Genomic DNA, 23,707 nt, shown 5'->3' with positions numbered 1-23,707 from the left:
TGGATGGCATGCCGAAAGTGTCTGTGGAGGGTCCCGGCTTCTGACCTTGAGAACCAAATAAGATTTCTCCTCCTGCAGAAGCACCGCACTTTGATCTCCTGTCAGCATTATAATTCAGGAGTGGGAGGAGAGTTTGCTGAATCCCTATCAAGGAGAGGGGTTTGGGAGAGACATTATTAAAGTTTATTTCCATGTAAATGTTGAGGGAACTTGTGGTCCTATGAACTTACTTGTGTTCTAGTAAGTTTTCATTGGTGGGGAGGAAAGGAGAGCAGCTGCGGCTCTCGAGTGGGGTCTGAGACTTGTCCACAAGGCTGGGACTGACAGCCACGTGGGCGGGGGGCACTGTGCAGAGACCGGAGGCGGAGCAGAGGCTTTTTATGGAGTGGCCAGATGGGAGGGGAGTGACAAGTTATGCTTCAAGGGACTGAAAAATAGCCATTGAGTGAGTATGTATAACTTCATCGGTAGTGTACCAGAGCTGCCACATCTACGTGAAGGTACCGATTCATCAGCTTTCATAGCAGTTTAGGTGCCCACTGTGTGGTGACCTGTCCTGCAGGAAGTCCATGCTTCTGACAGCTGAAGTTTAAACATTTGGTTATACAGAGATTTGTCCTTACAAGATTTGACCCCACCTGCCAGGCGTGTGTCCGAGTCGGGTGTTGGTTCTCCACTAGTCATCTCCAGTCACACCTTTTTGTGCATCAACTTAGAGCCATGAGGGTACTGTAAGGTAGCCTCCCCAAATTCAGTGGATCCTTTTTTTTTTAGGAAACTTTTAATCATATTTTAGGCTAATAGAGAAAAGTGCTAATAAAAGAAAAGTGTTTCTTTTTTGGGGGGGATGGGGCGAGGGTGGGGGTGTGGAGTATGGGAGTTCTTTCAGCCAGTCTTGGAAATCAAATTGGGAAGCTCATGGACACCAGGAAAACCTGACTGGAAGGCCTTTGTTTTCTGGTCATGGAGTCCCGAGTGCTCAGACAGCCTGCTTGCGCCTTCCGAATAACCAAAGCATCGTCACTCAGAAACAGTGCCGCTGTGTCCTGGCTCAGGCCGCTTGTTACTGGGAAGGGTGTGCCAACGGTTCGCCTCTTGAAGTCAAGAATGAGTAGGAAGACCTTTAGCACTCTTAGCCCATAATAATTCAGTGAAGTATTTGCTTTAGTACAATGGAAAAAAACTGTCACTTTTCCCTGCTCTGTCAACATTCCTTGCAAAGTGAGGAAATACTGTTTAAGGGGCTTGGAGTTTATGTGCTTTATTAACCATTATCTTGCAAAGAAAAGAATATTGTGAACCTCTGGCCTCACATCCAGTTTCACCGCATAACTGTGTTCACCTGTGTACCTGATCAGGGTCCTTACTCACACGTGATGTCTGTGTTTAATCAAGCCTGGGTCCCGGGCCAGATGGGGGCACCCAGTCCATGGAAACTGCTTCCTCCTGAGCATCTCTTATTCTCTTCTCAACCCTCATTGACTCAGAAGAGCTTTGTCTTTTCCATTTCTTTGCCATGCTTTACCTTTATTTTTTGTCTGGTCATTTTGAAGGGAGGAGGTTCAATATAGAGCAGTGGGCAGACTCCTGGGTTCTAGACTGGAAACTCTGTTGCTTCCTGCCAGGCGTGTTTCCTGTGCCTCTATCTGAAAAGAAACAATATCATGAAACCATTGTGTTTGTGTCTCGGTGTGTGCAGGGGTGGGGTGGGGAGGGCAGGGCGTGAAGATAAAGAAACACCCAGGATGTAGTATTTCCTGACCATAAAATTCCCTGGGAAGTTTTCAGAGCCACCTTGTTTTCTCTTATGGCCAGAGGAGCAGAGGAAGGGCAGTGATCTCAGGGAGCCCACAGTGGATGGGGAAAGAACCCTGGGAGCACGTGAAAGGGCCAAGGTCAGTTCAGGGACCGGGGGCAGGGGGAAACCCCAGCTCCTTGAAGTGCCACCTACCTTCTCCCCTCTCTTCAAGAGGATCAATGAGGCAATAGATGTGCGAGCCTTACCCACGCTTTGTTGAAATCTGCTCACTCAAAGAGAGGCTCCTCCTGTTGCCCCAGGCTAAGGAAACTTTCACTGGTTGTTTAGAATAGTGAGATCTGGTAATTGCTGGGAAGTTGTTGAGGTGTTGGGTACTTGTCTGTGTCGGAACATCTCTTGTGCCTGTGGCTGTGGGACTGAAGAGCTGATGTGGCCAACCATTCACCACTTACAACAATGTTTCCAGGGTATAATGCATAAATGCGGTTGATAAACTGGGCACACTACTGGCTGTTATGCTGGTGAGTCCTTGTATCCGAAGCTTTTGGGGAGTGAGGATAATACCATTATATTTATAGTGCAGGGCCTATGCAAAGGCTGGGTCCCATATGGTTAACTTTCCTTAAATCAGTGACTGTATGGACCAAGAGGATTGGGTCTATTTCTCAAGGCAACAAGTACTATTTTGTGTATTCTCGAGTTCATTACAATTAAGAACTTTCCTTCAGCAGTACAAATTAAGAGTGAAAAGGTGAATCACAGAGTAGACTATATTTGTCATCCGTGTATCCAACAGACAACTTGTGCATAATCTGTAGAGAACAGCTACAAATCAATAAAAACAAACAAAAAAATCCTAATTTTATAAAGAGGAAGTCATCAGGAAAATGCCAATTAAAAACTATTGTAAAACACCAATATTTACTCACACAAATATTAACAAAAATATAACCAAACATTAATGGGTATATAGAAAAGCTCAAACTCACTCACACACGCTGGTGGCGGAAGTATACATTGATTTAACTTTGGGCAGCTATTTGGACTAATCTGTGAAGCTGGACAAATGCCTGTATCTCGCGTCTCAGTACCTGCCCTCGTTGATGTGCGTGCCCGGCAGGAATGAGTGCGCATGTACGAGAATGTCGTAACGGAGTAATAGAAACAATCCCAATACCCATGAACGGGTAAGTAACTAAACTGTGGTATGATTGTGTACTGAAACACCGAATGGCAATAAAAAAGAACAAATTACTGCTACACAGAACAACACAATGAATTGAGTAAAGAGGCAAGAAACAAGCGCACATGTTGTATGATTTCATTTATATGAAGCCAAAAAGAGGCAAACACCAAGCAGAGGTGACAAGGCTGAGGAGGGCAGGTGGTGGCGCAAGGGCCGTAGTGACAGGGAGGGACGCGGGGGCCTCCCGGGTCCTGCTGCTGCGCCGTCTTTGATCTGGTTGCTGATGACATGGATATGTTTGTTTAAAACTTCATGATGACAAATACTTAAGATTTATGTATGTTATTCTTTAATTTAGAAGGTTTTTAAAGATCAAGCATAAAATAAACTAATAAGGTTTAATGGCTGAAAAAAAAAACCCATTTAGACTGGCTTAGACAAATTAGCATCAACAACAAGGAGTTTGTTGGAAGGACCCCATGAAACCCAAGACCATAACAGCTCACCCAGCCCGTCCTCCCGGGTATCTGGGGAGTTAGGACCTAAGTTGTGATTCCTTTGGGGCCCGCATGGTATCGTGTCTCCAGCGTCTGCACCATTCCTTGGCTTTTCTCGGGAGAACATCCTTCTCTGCTCCAGCTCCCATGTGGCAGAAAATGGCAGCCCAGCCCTGGCTTATCCTGACTTCCCATTTCAAGCCGATCTCCTTTTCTTATTATAATGCACTCTTTCTAGTCCTTTCTCCCTCCCTGCTCCTTGGCTTAGCCTGTGCTTGCCTTCCCCCCTCTGTGGTCCAGTCAGCTGTGGCCAGGGAGGTTGGCCATCTTGTAGAACACAAAGCAACCTAAGTTAAGGACAGGTCGATTTTTCCAGAATGGGAAACGTGTGTGAGGAAAAAAAAAACAGTTGCCACCTGAGCACACGTTCTCCTGCTGAATGTCTGCTTCCTCCCATTTTCCCAGCTAGTATGTGGAGCAGGGGTGGGAAGAAAGTCCCCAGAAATTCTTTGATCCCTTCCAACTAAATCAGATTCTTAGGTCTGCTTCCAAACAGGACACCCCTGCAGCTTGACCGAAGAGCCTCCTGGAGTTCTGGTTTTACCAAGATCAGCCAAAAAACGTGTGTTGCAGAGGGAGCTGTTGTTACCTTGTACCATTTTAGGATTATGGAAGAATTCCCAAAATACATGATGGCGTCACATATTCTGGGTATTAACTTTGTTGCAAATTGTAGGAAATATTGTTCCTAACTTGACAGAAATTTTGTAGTGCAAATAGCCTTCCTGATACCTGTTACAGGCTTGCTGAGGCTTTGGCGAGACCATGGGCTTCAGGGTCACGACTTTTCAGGGCAGAGTATGTATAGCATTATGTCCCTTTCCCTCTCTTGGGAAACCTGTAGATTTACAATTTTCAAGGTCAGTAAATCTTGACTTAGTTTTTGCCTGTATGGGATTTCTTAGTATTGCCCTTGACCTTTGACTAGGCACCTTTTCACTGTGCCTTTTTTTCACTTGTTTCCTCCCAATTAAAACAGATTCTCACCACAGCCCCTGGATGTGACACCCTTTCAGCTTAGTCCAAATAAGTTTCTAAGTTTCTCTGGAGTCCCAGCTCAAGACCTCATCACAAATTGGCAAGACGTGATGCTGAATATTTTTCCTTCAGAAATTAAGTTTTAAATGAACTTAATGTTTTTTCATCAGAGTAGCTGTGAATGGAGTCTTATCTCTGGGCATTGCTTTTTTTTTGGCTTCTAAGAAAAAATTGAGAGTTCTAGTAATTTTTATCAAGTTCTGTTTTAATTGATCACTTGAAAAGCTATTTGTATCAGATCTTATTGGTAAGATTTCCAGGCAGGGACTGATACTAAAAAGCTAAAATGAACCTAGACTTTTTGGGGAATGGTTTCTGCATCCCATAAAATCCCAGGCAATTACATTTCTTTGTTTTGCTAGGAGACTGCTGAGCAGGTGAAGTTTATAACCTTGATTCTTGTTTTATCCCCCTATCAGTTAGAGATTAATTAATTACAAGATTGTGGAAGGGTGAGCTGTTGAACTTTATCATCTTTGAACCTACCATTGTTCTCACGAAGGGCTTCTAGACCTTCAGTAACTTAAGTTTTCCCCTTCCCCCCGAACACAGTATTTATAAGGCAAAAACTTCAATTAGAAAAAGGCAGATGCTATTTTCAGTTTGTTATATTTGTTATGTAGACGATTAGCCTGAAAATTCCCTGGCGGTAAGACCTGTATGTCCATTTACCTGCATTAGGCTGCTCTAGGTATTTATTCATCATTCCACTGAGCATGAAAGCATTTTTAAAAATAAAGTGTTGGTTTCATTTCTCAGTTTAGATGTTCAGTGGCTTGAAACAACGTATTTTAATTTCTTGTTCACATTGCATGACAGCTGTGGCTCTGCCCCAAGGGTGGCCTTGACTCTGGATCCAGGCTGAATGGGTCACCCTCATCTGGGACACAACCTCAGGGCAGTAAGAAGGGCAAGGAGGACAGTGACCAGTCGCTGGAGCACATCACGTGGCTAAGCCTACCCACAGGGAAGCGGGGAAGCAGGATGAACTCTTCCAGCTGCAGACACTCCCTCCCAGGGCGAGGGGAGGTGCAATCCTCTTATGGGGAGGGCAGCGAATCACTGAAGCAACAACACAGACACCACAACGCAGACTACGTTAAATTCAGAGAGGCTTAGCGGCCTGTATGCGGAGGCAGAAACAGTTTTTAGAATTGATTAAATCTGCATCTCAGGGTTTATTTTGGAAAGGTTATGCTTCAGAAATCTGCCTAGACGTGGAGAACAAGGTCTAAGTTTTGTATACAGGACTGATTAATTTTTTATGACCTGGAAAGCTGTACCCACAGTTTGGTAACTTTCCACTCATTGTTTCTCAGAGGTCTGGGTCTGTATCTTCATTAAGAAATTACTCTTATTGCATTCTTGACTTTTAGTTTCTGATTTTTCTCGTATCATTGCTATTTCATTGGTCATTGTTTTTTGTTTAATTCCTCGATTAATATGGTCTTGGCCGCCATTTAAAGGCAGATGGTTCTGTTAAGAGACTGGTAGAGAAATGGGGGCTTTTGGTGAAAATAAAAGTTATTAGGGCCTAGGAAGTATGTCCTGGTATTTTTCTTTCAAAAGTGAAATTACTGAGCTATTGCTAATATCCTCACTGGGAAACTTCTGCCTTATCTTTTAAAAAGTAAAAGATCAGAGTCTTTTAAGGAGGATAGCAAATTATAATTATACTTCCTGTGAGGTGTAGTCCTTTAGTGCCTTGCTTGGTCTTCCACCGTCCACATGTTGGGGAGATTGAGGACTGTTTTTTTTTTTTTTTGGTGGGAAGGGGTCTTGGCCATTCCTACAGGTCCACCCTCACAACTGTTTGCGTGAATTGGGGGTTATCTGTTTAGCCAAGAGTCTTGGATAGGTTCTGTATTTTTATGTGACTATTGACATTTCTGCTTGGCTGTCCTTGTAGCAGGTGGACCAGCACTCACTTGGCGATGCCACATGCTGCGCTCTCGGTTCTTCCTGGGCACTGGACCAGCCTCAGCTATTGGAGAAAACTTGTTTTGGAGTGTTAATTCACAAAATTCTAAAGGATTTTACACACGAATTCCATCAAAATATTGGGTACTTGGAACACTATACTTCCTTTTCCCTCTAATTTCTTCTTGAGTTAGTATGTGTGAGGTCTTCAGCGTACATCATCGAGGGTGGGATGTGGGTTGAGAAACAGTCACGGGAACTCACACTTCATGGCCCCTGTCGTGGCTCTCAGCAGCTGTCTTTGTGAAGAATCATTAGAAAAGTCGCTGTTGGCCTTGGTAACAGGCAGTGCTGGGACAGTTCTTGAGAAAATGATTGAGTGAACGATGTGAATCTTGTAAGAAATTGTGATTTCCATATTTGGCCAAATTTATATCCCACTGCTAAACAGCCATGTTGAACTTTACGATAGTCATTTTGGCTTACCTAATTTAGGTCTCATTTACTATTGCATTGTATTTTCCCTTGTTCAGCATTTAATAATTGTTTCTGTTTTTTAAATTAAGGTAAATATAGTTCAATTTACTTTTAAAACTTGCCTGAAACCCTTTTTGGAGCAAGGTTAGATATAAATACATATATTGTGCATACTTGGTACTTTTGAAAATTTTAAGATAGTCCTGCTCATATGAAGTGCAGAGAGAGAGAGATGCAGAGCGAGAATGAGTACTACATCGCACTCCTTTATGTGCTCTCCTTATCTCCTTTGTTGTGTGCTCAGGGGCATACTGGGCTCTCTGTCCCTTGTATTCAGACTCAGGGCAAGACTCTCTTTCTGAGCCCTTTTGCTAATGAGGAGGGGACTGCTGGTGTGCCACTTGGCGCCTGCTCTCCAGGCCTAGGACTGAGGGTGGGACTGAAGGGCAGAAGGCAAATGCTCTAATGGGCACTCCTTCAGTGACCCTTTCTGAGCCCTCTTGCTATTGAGGAAGGGACTGCATACTCACTTTTGGATTTGGAGATGGTATTTCCCAGTGAGCTGCTGCGGCATCTAACCCAGCTTACTCTACTAACTCTCTAGTGCTTCTTGGACGAGCAGTGCGTATCTGCCTGTGCTGTGCTGCCCTCCAGCCTTCGACCTGCCTTGGCTTTCCCTTTACTGCCCTCCCTTGCTCCCTTGCTTGTGGTAATCAAGCCGCAGTTGACCAAAAGCTAAGCTTCTGGACATTGTGAAGTAGCTTCCCACAGAAGCATCTTCCCTGAACTTTGACTTATTGCTGTTCCTTTTGCTCTTTTGATGGATAATATGAAGTGTGAACATACTAACCTTTTCTATACCTTCTGGCTTTCCTCCTTGCTCACTGGCATCTCCTTCTCAGCTTCCTTTGCTTGTTCTCCATCTCCTTGGCTTTTGGAGGACCTCAGGTCTCAGTCCTTGATTTCTTTTTCTTTTCTGTAGACACTCCGTTGGCGACCTCATCTCATCTCATGTCTTTAGTTATTTTCAGTTTGGGTCTGGTTGTTCTCATTCATTTCTCTAGCCCTGATGACTTCTTTCCCTAACTCCATGCCTACATATCCAACTTCCTTCTCGTACCTCCGAGTGTTGGACAGCCACCTCAAACTCGACATGACCAGAGCAGTTCGTGGTTTTCCCCCAGTCTCATTGTTTCCAGGTTTCCCTGTCTTCATGGATGGAAAACCCAAAAACTGTATAGTCATCTTCACTCTCCTTCCTCTCACACTCCACCTCTAGTCTGCTAGCAAATCCTGTTGACCACACCTTAGAAATGTGTCCAGGATCTTCCCCCCCACCTCCTCTCCATTGCTCTCTCATCTGGGTGATTGCAGTAGCCTCCTAATTGGTTTCCCTGCCTCTGCCCTTGTAGTCCATTCTCAGCAATGATCCCTTAGAAACTTAAGTCACATGGTGGTGCATCTCTGCTCAACCCTCTGTTGGCTTCCTGTTTCCATAAGAGGAAAAGATTTTACCGTGAACCCTGTGGCTTTCTTGACCTGGCCCCTTAGTTACAGTCTTAACTTTTTGCCTCCTCCTCCTCTCCCCCCTCCTGTGTTTGGCCTCCTTGCTCTTCCTCAAATATGCTTCCCCTTAGGGCCTTGGCACTGGGTGCTCCTCGGCCTGAAGCAGTCTTCCCATCTCCAGGCCTAAGCATGCTTAGTCCTTGCTGAGGTGTCATGGGCTCAGTACCTTACAACTCATAATTATAATCTGCCTTCTGCTACTCCTGAACTCCCTTACCTAGCCCGCCTTTTCTTTTGTCCTGTAGCATAATTATATAGTATAATTTACCCATATGTTTAATGTCCATCTACCCTAGTAGACTGTGGGCTTCCTGGGCCCTTTACCTGGTTTGTACCTTTATTTGGTTTGTTGGCAGATACTTACCAAGTTGCCAGGGCAGAGCCTGGAAAGATAGAAGGCACTTAATAGATATTTGTTTTTGAATGACCTGCTGATAAGGGTTCACCATGCCTTCAGAGTCCCTCCTGTGAGGAAGTGTGTATATTTTAGTTCACTGTTAGGAAAACATTTATTTCCCTGATGAATAAGGACATTTTTTCCCCGTCATCAAAGTTGTATACGTCACATTTTCATTTCTGTTTTGGCTACCAGGGTGCCAACAACTGTTTTATGCCCAGTTGTGATAGTGACTCTTTGCTTCAATATGTAGGTAAGCTAATACAACCCTTCCCTCCTGTCCCCTTTCCCTGGCCTTCTCTTAATGAAAACTCGTTCTGCAGTTATTTTTTTTGACAATAGCTGGGCCTTTTATTAAACTTTTAAAGTCACCTTGGAACACAATGGTGTATAAGAATTCAGAACCACTGGCCAAAGAGAAGTAGTTTATTAAAGAGGTTTGTTTGTCTTACCAGCTTGTAGCTGGTTTTCTTTTGAACTTCAGGCAGGTCAGCACCATTGTTTCAGGTAGTGTGCAGCTTACAGTCTGATCAGTGTTCTGAAACAGTCATTTTGGGTATGCTGTTTCTCTATAGGCTTTTCTTTGATTAAATTACACTTAGACAAGTATTAATATACTTGTAAACTATTACTGCCTGTCCCAAACTCTTGCTCTTTTAAACCCAAGGACCCTGTTTTGAACAGAATATCCTCGGAAGAATTTCTTGCCACTGCCAACAAAGGGAATTGTTGGCTAAGACCCAAAAGGATTCAGGTGATGGCAGGGTGTCCAGTCTGAACACACAGGGGTCGACACCCCAGTGCTTGCTTTTCAGATGGGGGTCACTTGAGGGGGTATTCAAAGCCATATGCTTAAATGTCTTCCTGGAGCTTTAATTTTGCTTGAAATTTTTGGAGAACTCTCTTGAATTTGAATAGATTTAGCAAGTTTTATCACAGAGATTACAAAAATCTGTAGAATTTCCTCTTTCTGAGTTGGCCAAATTTGAGTTCATGACTCTGGTAAATGCTGGACTTCTGTTGGGGCAGGATCTGGGAGAGGAGGCCACACAGGGTCTGCCCATCCTCCTCCCGTGGCTGCTGCCCGGCTGTCAGCACTGGACTCGGGGGGTTTCACAGTGACCCCTCAGAAACCGCACAGCCAGTTTCCCAACAAATTGAATTTGTCACCCAAAGGAGCAGTGATTTTAGTTTGTTCTTTAAATATGATTGCCAAAAGCCATGGGTTTTTACAAATTACTCCAGTTTCCTGTTCACACAGCTTTAAATTAAGTTCTGCATACCAACACACACCTCTAACTCCACCCCTCACAAGAAAAAAACATCAAATGTACTGGGAATTTTTATTTTAGTTTGTGATCTTAGTTATGTTAAAATGATAAAAATGACCAAGTCTGTGAGAAAAACCCTGCCCTCTTCAAGGAGTGCGACCATCCTGGCATTGTGTCTGAGGCATTTCTCCAACAGAACGGGTTCGTGTCGTGAGCAGAGGGGCACCCCCAGAAGGAGTCTGTCACTCATGCACGTTTGTGCCTTTCCACAACACCGGGTTTATTAGGGAAGACCTCCCCAATAAGCCGATAGTGTCATGTGCAGGTTACACAGAGGGGGAGCTGACGCGATAGAAGCAAGCAAACTGGGCATCCTATGCAAAGTCCCAGGCACTGGGGGTGTGCACAGGTGGAAAGACAGGTGCTCATCTCAAGTCAGGTGTCTACAGTGGTGGCATGTGCCTGCTGGAGTGGAAGTCTGGCAGGGCTCTGAACATGACCCTTGGTATAGCCAAGTGCGATCGTGGAGTTGTCAGAGCTCTGAGTTCTCAGAGCCCACAGTAGGTAGTGGTCTCATATTGGTGTCCAGATGGAATCCTTATCCGAGGCTTTGTCCAGGCTCCTGGTTTTGGGTGTTCCAGGCCTTCCCAGGGGTGCTGTCATAACACCCCAGTAGCTCAGTCTTGATGTAAACATGACATAACTGTCATGGCTGACAGTGACTGCACACTGGATTGCCAAAAGTATTCAGAAAGTCCTCTGTTCTCTTGTTCTGTACAGTTAGGAAGGTGGTGCCTGTGTCCCCCACCCACACGTGGTGGTAGTTGGTGGTCAGTGCCCGCAGCAGTAAACCTGGCAACCATAGGCTGTTTGTAGGCACTGTCTGAAATGTGGCTTTTACCATGGTGCTGTGCACATTAGCCCGTCATTGACTCTCAGGTGTGAAAGACCGTGAAGATCAACTCTATGAAAAATTTTACCAATGCTTTTATGTGTTTGTATACTTTCAAAAATCCAGTTGTTCTACAGCATTTGTAAACAAAGACAGGAGCTTCTGCCCCACCTCGCCCACTCTGATTCCTTCCCCTTACAAGTAACTGCTTATACGTCATTTTTCTTCTAATGTTGTTGAACTATAAAAAAAAGGCTGATATTTGACTGGCTTCGACCTATGGAAATGCAATATTTTAAGAAAACATGCTTATAATAGTCATTTCTTGATTTTTAAAAATCCAAATTTGGATAGTTACTGTGTTCACAGTCTGGAAGATGAGAATAGAACTCTCAAATCTTCTCCCAACACTTTTTTCTGAGATTCTTCTGGTGTACTGTTTTTCGTTTGATTAAGATAGACAATTTTTATTGTTGTGGCTATGAAAGTAATTCACAGCTGAGACATGCAATTTGAATATTTTCTTTCTCATAAGCTCATTCTCACCCAGAGTTAATAATTTTGTATGTTAGCCTTACATGCCTTTCAGCACTTCACCCTCAAATTGAAGCCTAACCCTGAAACCTCAAGGTGGTAATTAATCTGCTGGATCAGTTCCCAGCGGCATCCCTTCTGAAGTGTCCTCATCAGTGCAGAGATGCTCTTCATTTCTCTTTCCTGGATCCCGTGCTGCCCTCTTTCCTGGTGGTCTCTCGTGGTCTCTCACCTTGGTAGAGGGCATTGATCAGCAGCTCCTGAGAGGCTACGTGGGATGTACATTTTTTGAGATTTGGCCCGTTTAAAATGTTTCCACTTTCCTCCTCAGTAGTTCAGCGAAGTACACACTTTCAGGTTGGACATCGTTTCCCGGTACGAATTTGGAAAGATTGCTCCCTAACATATCCCTTCTTCTCTTTAAAAGCTTTTATGGTCTTTTCTTTGCCCCAAGGCTTCTGATTGATCTGTTTTCATTGATTTGTCTGGGCACAGAATGGTCTTCCCAATCTAGAAATTTATGGTTTTTAGTTATTGGAAAATTTCTTGAGTTATCTCTGATACTTTCTCTCCTTTCTCTTGATTGAATTCCTGTTTTCAGGTACCGATCCTTCTGGAGCACTCATCTGACGTTCTTACTTTTTTCTCTTGTATTTTCCAGGTTGTGGTCTTTTTATTCCATTTTCTGGTGAATTTCTTTAGCTTTACTTACAGTCATTTTGCTGAATTAAAAGTAATCTTCAAATGGATAATACATGGCTCAAATTGAAAAAAATTTTAAATGGCAAAATAAAAGGCCTCTCATTTCCTGCTACAAGCTACCATATTCTTTCCTCAGAGGCAGTTGGTGCTCCTCTTTCCAGAGAGATACTCTGTTCTTGTATAAAAAAGTGTGTGTGCATTATCATATTCTTCCCTTTAAAATCTCCAATAATAACATACTTTACATATTGTTATGCTCCCTGCTTTTTTTCATGTAACCATACTTCTTGAGATTCCCCTATACAGGTACAGTTTTTCCTTTCTTTCTATAGTTTTAAACATAGCAGCATAGTATTTCTTTTTACAGATATTCCATATTTTGTTGAATCCATTTCCTCTTGATTTTACTGTTTGCAGCAGTACTGCCAGGGAGAACCTTGCTCACACATCATTTTACTCACATGTGGTAAAATCCTAAGTATAGAATTCCTGGGTGAAGGGCGCTGTGCCTTTGTTTTTGTGATAGGTGTCACCCCAAATGTCCTCCATACTCTGAGCAGCAAGGTACAAACGTACCTGTCACTCTGCATCCTTGCCAGCATGGGATGTTAGGAAACTTTAATCTTTGCCAATCTGATAAGCAAAAAATGGTATCTCGTGTGGTTTTAATTTGCATTTCTCACAGGAGGTTGAGCATCTTTTCATGAATCTGTATGAGCCTTTCAGTGAGCTGCTGGGCTGTTAGTTATCAAGTTCTGTCACTTTATATATAAGGAAATAAGCCCTTATCTATGTTGAGAATTGGAGTTGTTCCCGGCTTATTGTTCAGCTTTTGACTTAGATTATGTTGTATTTCTCCATGTAGACAAATTAATCAGCTGCTTTTTTGTTAATCTTCACCTGAGGACATTTTTTTTTCATTGCTCTTTAGAAAGAGAAGAAGGAAGAGAGAGAAACATAGATGTGAGAGAGAAACATCGATTGGTTGCCTCCCCTACACTCCTGGACCCGGTATTGTACACACCTGCACAGGAGACCAAACCTGCAACCTAGGTATGGGCCCTGACCAGGAACTGAACCTGCAACCTTTAGGTTAAAGGATGACACTCCAACCAACTGAGCTACATCGAACCACGGCTATCAGCTGCTTATTTTAAGACCTTTGAATTTAATGCCATAAGGGAAGAAGATCTTCTCCACTCTAAAGTTATTTTTTAATTGTGCAGAGTTTCTTCTGATGCTTTTTTGATTTCAACTTTTTATATTTAAATTATTAATCCATCTTAATTTTAGTAAGTAAGGGTACCAGTTTACTTTTTAAAGATGGCTACTGGTTCTCTCAACCATTTATTTAATAATTCATTTATCCTTTTTGATTTGGCACCTTTAACATATGCCAAATCCCACAGGCTTGTGTTTCCATTCCTTGACTTCTCTGCTCTGCTGATCTGCCTGTCCGTGTTTTAAATGTAATGCTGTGCTAATTGTTAAGGATTTTCTACATATTTTAATGTTAGTGAGGATCAGGTTTTTATTTTATTGTTGGTGTTGATATTAGCCACAGGTTTCGCAGTGACATTTAAAAACGAGTTATTTAAATTTAAAGAAAACTAATCAGCATTTTATGTAATTCAGAAGAAGTACACTGACCTAGGTTGGTACAGGTCGGAGTTTTCTAACTCAAGGCGTACTAGCCAATGAAGGGCAAACAGGATGCAAAAACAGAGGTAAGAAGTACTTACTCATTCCCTTTGGGGATCAAGATTGGCTTACAAATCATAACATTTGACCTTGAGGGAGGAGAAAAAATGATTAAATAGGTCAATAATTGCAAAGCAAAGCTCTGAAGTTTGAGCGTTAGAAGAAGAGACTTGATTGCAGGGACTCTGAGTCATCTGAGATGCAGCTCTTGGCTCCTTCTCAGGTGATGAAAACATCAGTAGTCAGCTGCAGGGCAGCAGCACTGGTGGTTTTCCCTCCGTGAAAAGCCTTTGTTTGTCTGAATAAAAAAAGAGATTGCAGTGAACCACAGACTGTTTCATTCTGAACTGTGACAGCCTTCTGGCATCTCTCCTCAGCGTATTCCTCTGACGTGGCCCGTGAAGTGGACAGAACAGTTGATGCTGCTGTGTGTGTGTGTCTGTGAGCCAGACTGTTGCGTGTGGCACTGTGACACCAGGGAGAGAAGAGAACCTGTCTGAATGCCCACCGAGCTGTGGTGCCCGCTGTGTATGCTCATGGGTGAGTCATGTTTGGAAACGGTTTTTCCCTGAAAGTAATGAATTTACCCTTACTTGCCAAAGGCCATACCTGCAAGGTTCCATTAAATTGGGCGTTAAGGCTTTAAGATATAAATGGCGGGGGGCGGGGGGCGGGGAACGGGACGAAAACATTCAGTCCATATCAAGATTGTGACATAATGGATAGAAGACCTGGCCTGGTGGTTCAGTTGGTTGGAGCATCATCATATACACCAAAAGGTCACGGGTTTGTTGCCTGATCAGGGCACATACCTAGGTTGAGGGTTCGATCCCCGGTGAGGGTGTATACAGGAGGCAACTAATCAATGTTTCTTTCTCTCTCTCAAATCAGTGTCTCTCCCTTACCTTTCCTCTCTCTTTAAGGCTCAATGAACATATCCTCAGGTGAGGATTAAAAAGAATAATAATTAAAATAATGGGTGGGCTCTAAAGCCTCAGAAGCCTCTAAAGGGACTTTGTCTCCACTTAGGCATACAGTGTGTACAGATCAAAAAGTAACTTAAGACAGAGCATTAATCTTTTTTTAGGAGCTTTGGTCCTAAAGCTTGTGTTTAACATCTTCCCAGTGGTGCCTAGAATAGGTTCAAGACTTTTCAGTGATTTATTTTATTTTTTAAGATTTTATTTTTATTTATTTTTAGAGAGAGGGGAAGGGAGGGAGAAAGAGAGAGAAACATCAATCAGTTGTCTCTCATACCGTTCGCAGGCCAGCGCTCAGTCCACTGAGCCACACCAGCTAGGGTGTTGCAGTAATTTATTTAAAAAGGTGCTATGGTCTCATTTCCTTTTGTAAGTGAGAGGTTTAAAGAAAGAAGCATTCAAGCCCTGGCTGGCGTAGCTCAGTGGATTGACCGCGGGCTGCAAACCAAAGTGTCGCAGGTTTGATTCCCAGTCAGGATACATGCCTGGGTTGCAGGCCATGACCCCCAGCAACCGCACATTGATGTTTCTCTCTCTCTCTATCTCCCTCCCTTTCCTCTCTAAAAATAAATAAATAAAATCTTTAAAAAAAAGAAAGAAGCATCCATATCAATGTTACCATAAGTTTTTTGTTGTTTTCATTTTAACCGTTTTAATGTACAATTCTGTGGTATTAAGTACATCTACATTGTTATACAACCATCCATCTCTAGAAGTTTTACATCTTCCCGAACAGAAACTCAGCACCTATTAAAAACTGTCCCCATTTCCCCCTCCCTCTATTGCTCCCTGGCAATCACTGTTCCACTTTGTCTAATTGTTTTACTTTTAGGTTTGGATATATGACACTCAGAAGCTAAACCTTGTTCATTTGAAAATCTTCATCAGCTCCTCGGCGTGGGCATACAGCTTGCTTGTTAAGCCTGGGTCTAAATGCAGTCTTACTCGCTGATTTTGGAACATCTTGGAAGAAGCTAAAATTGCCTGAGTGTAGAATAAAGAAATGCACTTCCAGATTTCTGGAGTGGACCAGAGGTTTCCTTACCGACGGTGACATCTCAGTCAACCATGTTGTTCTTATCTCTTGGCCAGAAAACAAAACTGGAGGTTGTGGTATAATAAGCCTTGTGTACACAGCTGCAGGAGGGAGCAGGGAGGTGGCTGTGTTCTGAGGCCTGGTGGCTTGCCGAAAGATAATGGGGCCTCTGGCACCATGCAGTTGCTGGTCACAACAGTTTTGGAATTGGATTTTGTCCTGCAGCGATGGCGACCCTTTGAAGAGAAAGGCACTTCTGAATATTCGCATTGCTTTGAAACCAGTGCCAGGAAGATACTGGGGGTTATTGCTAGTCAGAGGCAGAACTGGGTGTGCGAAGCTTTCATGTGTAGGAACAAAAGTTGTTGAAAAAAGGAGGTAATCATTAATTTTACCAGTGAAATTTGTTGGACTCCCAGAGCAATTTGGAGGAGTCGTAGCTGTTTTTAAAACCTGTCGGTAATCATGGTACATCCTAAAAGTGCATCCCAGGTTAAGAGTGTGAATTTGGGTTCAGAGTTTAGGTATGCCAGTTTGACCTTCGGGTGTGTTGTTTAACCTTGGTGATCCTTGGTTTCCTCATCTGAGGAATGAACACTGAGGCCGTTTGTTACTGGGTTCTTTGTGGGGAATTGTAACGCATTGGATCAAATAATGCATAATCATAATGCATTTAAAGTGTCAGGCATAGTCCAAGTACTTAATATAGGCAATCTCTTATGCCCCTGGATGAGGCATATAAAATGGAAAATTTTATACCTACCATGTACATTTTTATCCTTCGAAACACTGTTTAAGATGTTCCAATCCTGAATTAGTTAACTTACTTGAATCCCATTCAGATGTCTGGACCATCCTGGCCGAGGGTGAACTCCGACTAGTGAGAAGTCAGGGGTAACGGGCTGGTTCTTCCAGCTGTCAGTCAACACTGGGCGGCATTTCTAGTTCCTGGTAGAGTGAGGCACGTGCTGAGGTGCTTTGCACAGTTCCTACCCATTATGTTGTTTTCCTCTTCAAAAAGTAGGCAGGAATTTGTTTTCAGTAGCTAAGTTCATTATCTGTCTCCAAGCCATACCTCCCTTTTCCATGTTTATGAGAAGCAAAACAAAATTGCTAAGCACTCACATCATCCTTTTAGAAGGATCTGGAGAATCACTAGCTGACACTCCCAGATTCTACAGATTTGGGTTGAGATAAGGAGAATAAAAGACACCCAGTACCATTTAGCACTCTGCTTTTTTGTTCACAGGGGTTAGCACGGGGCTGCAGCAGAGGGAGCAGGAAAGGAGTGGGCATAGGTGAGATCCAGTTCTCCTGTCTTGTGCATCCCAAATACATCTGCTCTGATAACTGCCGGTCTGGGTTTCCTTGGAAATGGCATTCAGTAATAAATAGTGGGAGGGTGAAGAATGAACCTTTAGACCTACCCAAGTGGTGGAAATTTAGAAAATGTAATGCAGAAATGTACATTTTCCCAGCTTGTGAATCCAAAACAATGGGATTGTTGGAAGAACTTTTGAGACTTGTTCCTTTTTTTTGAAAGCATTATTGTTTTCAGTGGGTACATGTGCTTTGGTCATAAAAATTTGTGCTTTAATCACATTGCTGAGAGGGGTGGGGGGAGCTGTAGATTTACTACCAGCAGAAAGTGTAAGAAGTGTTGTGTTCTTAGCAGGCACTAGGAGATTTTTTTAAAATTTTAATATAATGAAGAAAATGCAGCTCGTAAGCAGAAAATGCTGACTGTGTTGGCAGACATATGTTTTATAAACATACTAGCAGAGAATTATTTAATTCTTCACCACTTGGTTTTGTCTTAGTCATTCCTGAGGTAGTTCCCGCCCCCGCCCCCACCCCGCTCCCTTCACTTAGTTCTGCGGCAGGCTGCTGGCTGACATTTAACTGTTGACTGTTAATCCTGAGGAATGAACCATGATAATTTATGGTCAGGGGTACAGATGTAAAGAGACAGAAACAATACTCAAATGCTTTTTAATGCCTTTTTTCTTTTTTTTTAATATTTTTCATTTTTTATTTTAATCATTGTTCAAATACAGTTTTCTCCTTTTTACTCCCAATCCAGCCCCCCCTCCCACCCCTCCCCACTTCCCTCCCATTACCACCCTCCCCTTAGTTTATGACCATGTGTCCTTTAAGTTTGTTCCTGTGAACCCTTCTCACTGTCCCCTTAAATTCCCTCTTCTCGCCCCTCTGGTCACCATCAGCCTGTCCTCTATTTCAGTGTCTTTGGTTATATTTTGCTTGTTTCTTTGTTTTGATATTTAATGCCTTTTTTCTGCCCCATGATGTCTTCTCCCAGAAACCTCATGAAAGCACCAAAACTAAACAAGTTTTACAATAAAGGAGAAAAACCTCTCATTCTCCTTAAGTAGAAAATCCTATGAATTTCTGTAAAACTTAGCTTTGCCTTGCCTGTGCAGGAACAATCGTATCTTTTAATTTTTGATGTGTATTCTAATTCCATGGATGGAGAAGGGTGGAGGAGGGGGTTGGGGGGAGAAGGAAGGCTGAGGTAAGGCGCCAGGCTGGAGAATTGATGTCTTTCTTTGAGGATGCCCCCGGCGCCCCCTCCTGCTGGCTTCTCGACCGTGGGACCCAGCGCATCACTTCCTGTCCAAGTTGGCACTGACAGCGGCCCAGTATCTCTGCCCAGTGTTCTCAAAATGCAGTTGGCAAGTTCCCAGCAATAGAGTCACTCAGAGAAACAACTTGTGCTCCTTTTTTTCTTTCTCTGAAGCCTCGGGCAGCCTCTGCAGATCTCAGTCCATCTGTCCCTTGCATTTTGGAATAGCCCCATTGAGTCCCCAGACCTTGCCATAGATTTATGTAGCAGTGGCTTCCTGAACATGCCCCCAGCTTGTTCTGTTGCCTTCTTTTATGCTCAGGCCCTGAGTCTCCCTAGAGAAGACTCAGAAAATGCTTTTCTGTGGGAGAAAGGAAGGATAGATCCCTCTCTAGTTATTTTCCCCTCTAGACTAGGTCAGAAAAAGAGCTCGAGTTTGTGAGTGCCTGTGTCTGAGGCGCTGCAAGGCTTGCCATGCATGACCTCATTAATGCCCATAACAATCCCGTGAGACGGTGCTAGGATCATTCCCAAGGGCATTTCAGAGAGACTCCCTGCCCCTGGTCACGTGCAAGGATGCAGTGGCATTCCAGAGACAGCAGCTGTGCTCACTGTCGAGAGAGGTGGATTGCACAGGAAAGCAACTCAGGGGCAGAGCTGCGCCCCTGAGTTGTCAGGGCTCTTCCCCCACTTAGGAGCTTCGCCTTCTCGGTGCACAGCAGTGTGGTAGGATGGAAGCGTTTGTGGTGTCCTCTGCTCTTGGCAGTTTCAGTGTTCTCCAAGGTAATAGGTATTTTCGTTACCATGCTCTCCTCTTCTTCTGAGTCCTCCTGAGCAGCCAGTCCCCAGTGTCCATGTGTCTGTTAACAGTTCTCTTCAAGGCAGGCTAGACTTTTCCGTCATCCTCCTCAAAGTCTTCCAGGCTCCACCCACTGCCCAGACCAGAGCCACTTCTTGGTATTTCTTGGTATTTGTTACAGCTGTGCCCCACTTCCAGGTACCAAAATCTGTGGTTTTTTTTAAAGATTTTATTCATTCATTTTTAGAGAGAAGGGAAGAGAAGGAGAGATATCAATGTGCAGTTGCCTCTCTCACGCCCCGTACTGGGCATGAGAGGCATATGCCTTGACTGGGAATCAAACTGGCGACCCTTTGATTCGCAGCCTGTGCTCCATCCACTGAGCTGCGCCAGCCAGGGCCAAAATCTGTATTTTTTAAATCCCTTCTACAACACTGACATGTTTAGTGCTTGAAAAACACAAATGTATTATCTTTCAGTTCTGTAGGTCACAAGGTTAACACAGGACTCACTGGGGTCAAATGCAGGGGTGGGCAGGGCTGGTTCTAGGAGGTGACCCCTTTCCTCCTTGTTCCCAGCTTCGAGAGGTCACCTGCATCTCATGGCTCTTGGCTCCATTCCTCCATCTTCAAAGCAACCAATGACAAGTTGAGTCCCTTTCATGCTTCAGATTTCTTCTACTGCTTCTTCTGTCATCCATCCCTCTCTGCTTTTAAGAATTCATATAATTACATTGGACCCATCGCATTACCCGGTAAATCTGCTCATCTCAAAGACCCTTAACCTTAATCATGCCTTCAGAGTCCTTTTGCCCTGTAATGTTACATGCTTAAAGGATTGGAAAATAGGACTGGGTCATCTTGGGGGACGGCGTGTGTTCCTGTCTGCCTGCCAGCCTGCGTGTGTCACTTGGCCTGCCCCATGAGGTAAGGTATAAATGCATAGCAAAGTTAACCTCTGGTCTTCCTTGGCAACCAGCATTCCTATAGGCTGAGCCTGTGGTTTCTAATGCCATGAGCATTTTATTCAGGGCTCCTGTGTTCCATCTGGCCGGCCGCGCTCACCTTGCAGGACAGGTGCAAGATGAGCAGGAGCGGGGATGGGGGGGGGCTGAAAGCCCCTTCCTTCCCTCTTTTAGTGAACACAGCTGTAGGAGCCAGGAGGTCACTTGGGTTGTGACACCCCTCCTTACTGTGAAATTAAACTGAAAGAGCAACAAAAACCTTTTATAATGGATATACTAGTGCTGGGATGTAAAACTGACCCACTTCCTAAAAGGCTCTTTCTCCTTTGAACACAAAGCGAAGCTGCATTGTAGTTTGGACTTTTTTTCAGGGGAGAATTAGACCCCCTCCGTGGCATTTGCTGTGTTACCAAGTAGGGTCCCTCTGCGGGGGATGGGAAGCTCCCTCTCTGCTCACCACCTGGAATTTGATGCTGGTTCCACTCTGACAGCTGGTGAGCCTGCAGGGCCCTTACAAGTTAAATCTTGTCTCAGGAAATAATTTGCTAGAAGATCAAAGCATGGCTGGGGTAAATTAATTTTTCAACAAACCACAGGTCTGGGAGAATGTAAACCTTGTCTCTTAAGTGCTACTGATGTCCTTGATGTATGAGTAATTTGGGCGGCTCTTTTTTCTAAGATTATAATTCTGCATTTGATTGCTTCATATCTTAATATGTTGAAAAGGAACTCTGAAAACTTGTGCCTAAGATAAAGTCCTGAAATAGCCAGTCAGTTCCACGTATCAGCACCTATCTCATTTGGAGTAATGGGGCTCTAGGGGCTTTGTGGGGGAGAGGGTGATTTTTTGTCCCCCATGGGCATTTGGCAGCGTCTGAAACATTTGGGGTTGTCATGATCAGGGGAGGGGTGCTGCTGGCACCCAGTGCTGTGAGGCCAGGGGTGCTGCTGCACATCCCCAGGACAGTTATATAGCCCGACATGTCAACAGTGCCTAGGCTGAGAAGCCTTTCGAGAGACCGTTTTCTGTTTCCCTAACTCAGATGTGTCTTTCACACTGCACAGGGGGTTAATTTCTCTGAGGATCCGTTTCTTTTTCCTCTCACTCATCACAGCATCTTGCCTTTCTTTCGCTCAAACATTTATGAGTTGGGTTGCTCTCCCCCCATGCAAATGCCTTGTTAAGGAATCATCCTCTTCCTTGTGTCAGAGCACAGCTCTGAGGCGGCACCGACAGCAGACCGTGGCTGCATCGGCATGGTATGGACACTTCGCACTTCTGCCAGTCTCTGCTTTCTTACCGCTGAAATGGAGGTGACAGAACACCCGGTTCAAGGTGATTACATTTAAGAGACATGGCATTGCTAAGGGTCCTGCATGTAGTAAGTGCTCAGTAAATTCCTTCTTTGCCCAGGAAACTGATTGGGAGACCATATGCAAAGTGCAAGGGGTCTAGTCACGTTTTCACCCAATCTGTTTAATAGTATTTCTATAAAGTTGTATCTGCTTTGAGAACATTGAGGTTTGAAGAACCCCTGGCCTTGGACCCACTGCTGCTTGTCCTTTCGGGGAAGGCGAGTCAGCTCAGTTCTCCGTGGCTCGGAGTTCTCCTGCCCCCAGAGCCACCGTTCCACGCCATGCTATTGGTGCCACCGGCAAACTGGCAGGAGAGAGACAGCTTACAAGGTTTTCACTTGAAAAAAACATGATAAATCCAAATGATTAAAAAAGTAGTTGATTGTTGCAAAATTGAACATTTCTCTGGTTAATTTCTGTGCCTGTCACTCTGCCCCTCATCACCTTCAAATTCAAGTCCAAATCCTTCTTTAGAAGGAGGCTCGAGATTGTCTGTACTTCATCCTAATAATTTCTGAATTTTACGTCTCCTAGCTACTGGTTTTCTCAGGCTGCATTTTCTAATGTGCATTTGTAGACACACTGCTTAGTAAGTATAGCATTTCATGTTCTGTTATTTTCTCCCCTTGACATTTTCCTTGAAAACTAGTTCATGTTGTGTATGTTTTGATGCCCCTGTGGTACCTGGTGCACAGGGACGTTCTCTAGGCTTGCTGTTGATGATGAGCTATAACTCATTTGGGATAAACAGTTAGAGGATCGGCTAATACTGTACAGAGAATTAAGTAAGGTTGAAGCTGATGGGTGGAGAGAAGGGGAGAGAGCATGTGTAGTTGGGCATTCGGGCAAATCAGCAGAGTAAGCGCTCTGAAGGGGAAGTACAGGCTCCTGTGGGCACACAGTACTGGGACCATTGGTGGGGGTTGGGGGTCAGAGAAGTTTAAGCTGAAACCTGTTCGGTGAGGTAGACTTAGCCAGCTGACGTGGCAGATTTGCGGAAGAAGCCGAGGGAGAAGAGGAGAGCATCCTGTGTTTGGAACCAAAGAGAGTTTAGTGTATGACTTCAAATTGGAGGGTGGAGTTGGGTAGGGGGGAAGTGTGTGTGTAAGGGGGTAATATCATAAAGGGCCTGGTGAACTATGTTAATAAGTTTTATGTTTTATTTATTAACTTTTAGAGAGATATTGATTTGTTGTTCTACTTATTTATGCACTAATTGATTGATTCCTATATGTGCCCTGACTGGGGATTGAGCCCGAAATGCTGGTGTATTGGGATGATGCTTTAAATTTTAGACTTTATCTCAAAGGTGGTAGGAAATCACTGGAGAGTTTTAAGCTGGTGAGTGATATAATTAGAAATGGAGGTTGGAGAGTTCTCTCCCTCTGGCTTGGGGATGTAAGGATGGCCTGAGGACTGTGGTACCTATGGTGATACCCCAATGAGAGAAGTCACAGCCTGGGCTAGAGCAGGGGCCACGGTGCTGGAGAAGGGTGGGCAGAGTGGAGTTTTAGAATAGGATCTCTGTGAGCGGACTGACTGGGGAGAGGGAGGCGTCACGTGCAGTGCCCAGGTTTCTGGGAGGCCCAGCTGCTGCTCAGTGAGAGGAAGCATAGGAGGTTTTGAGGGGAGGACAATGAGCTTAGTTTTGAACAGACTGAGTTCTAGGGTCTGCAGGATGTCAAAAGGGAAGTGTGTGTTTGAAGTTTGGAAAAAAGGGAAAGAGCACACCGAGGTGGGTTCTGTGAGTCTCCCCCACCTTGATGGTCATTGTAGCTGTGAGGTGATGAGCTCACCATGCTGGGGGTGTCTAGAGGGGGAAAAAGAGGGCTTAGGGTGCAACCCTGAAGAGCAGCCAGCAGAGGAGGCTGAGGAGGGTCAGCCAGAGAGGTCAGAGGAAACCTGCAAGTGTTTATTTCAAAGAGGGAACGGGTACCAGTGCCTACTAGGCCTATGCAGCCATGAGAATTGAGTCACATCTGGGGATT

At 44.2% G+C, this 23,707-nt stretch overlaps 1 protein-coding gene across 4 annotated transcripts in view; it reads left to right on the top strand.

The window, feature by feature from the left end:
* KANK1 (KN motif and ankyrin repeat domains 1) overlaps nucleotides 1-23,707 on the top strand; it is a 190,414-nt gene that overhangs the window by 11,461 nt on the left and 155,246 nt on the right. For 2 of the 4 annotated variants that reach the window (XM_036021716.1, XM_028506257.2), the window contains exons 1-2: nucleotides 13,236-13,352; nucleotides 14,378-14,540. The exons of the other annotated variants lie outside the window; for them this stretch is intronic. The gene's annotated coding sequence lies outside the window, so the exon portion shown is untranslated. Of the gene's footprint in view, nucleotides 1-13,235; nucleotides 13,353-14,377; nucleotides 14,541-23,707 lie in introns of those variants that run through there. 4 annotated transcript variants of the gene reach the window in all.

Source organism: Phyllostomus discolor, chromosome 3 (assembly GCF_004126475.2).
Source record: "Phyllostomus discolor isolate MPI-MPIP mPhyDis1 chromosome 3, mPhyDis1.pri.v3, whole genome shotgun sequence".
NCBI classification, from domain to species: domain Eukaryota; kingdom Metazoa; phylum Chordata; class Mammalia; order Chiroptera; family Phyllostomidae; genus Phyllostomus; species Phyllostomus discolor.
Note: the sequence above shows the minus strand (reverse complement) of the source record. Positions and strands in the feature narration are given on the sequence as shown.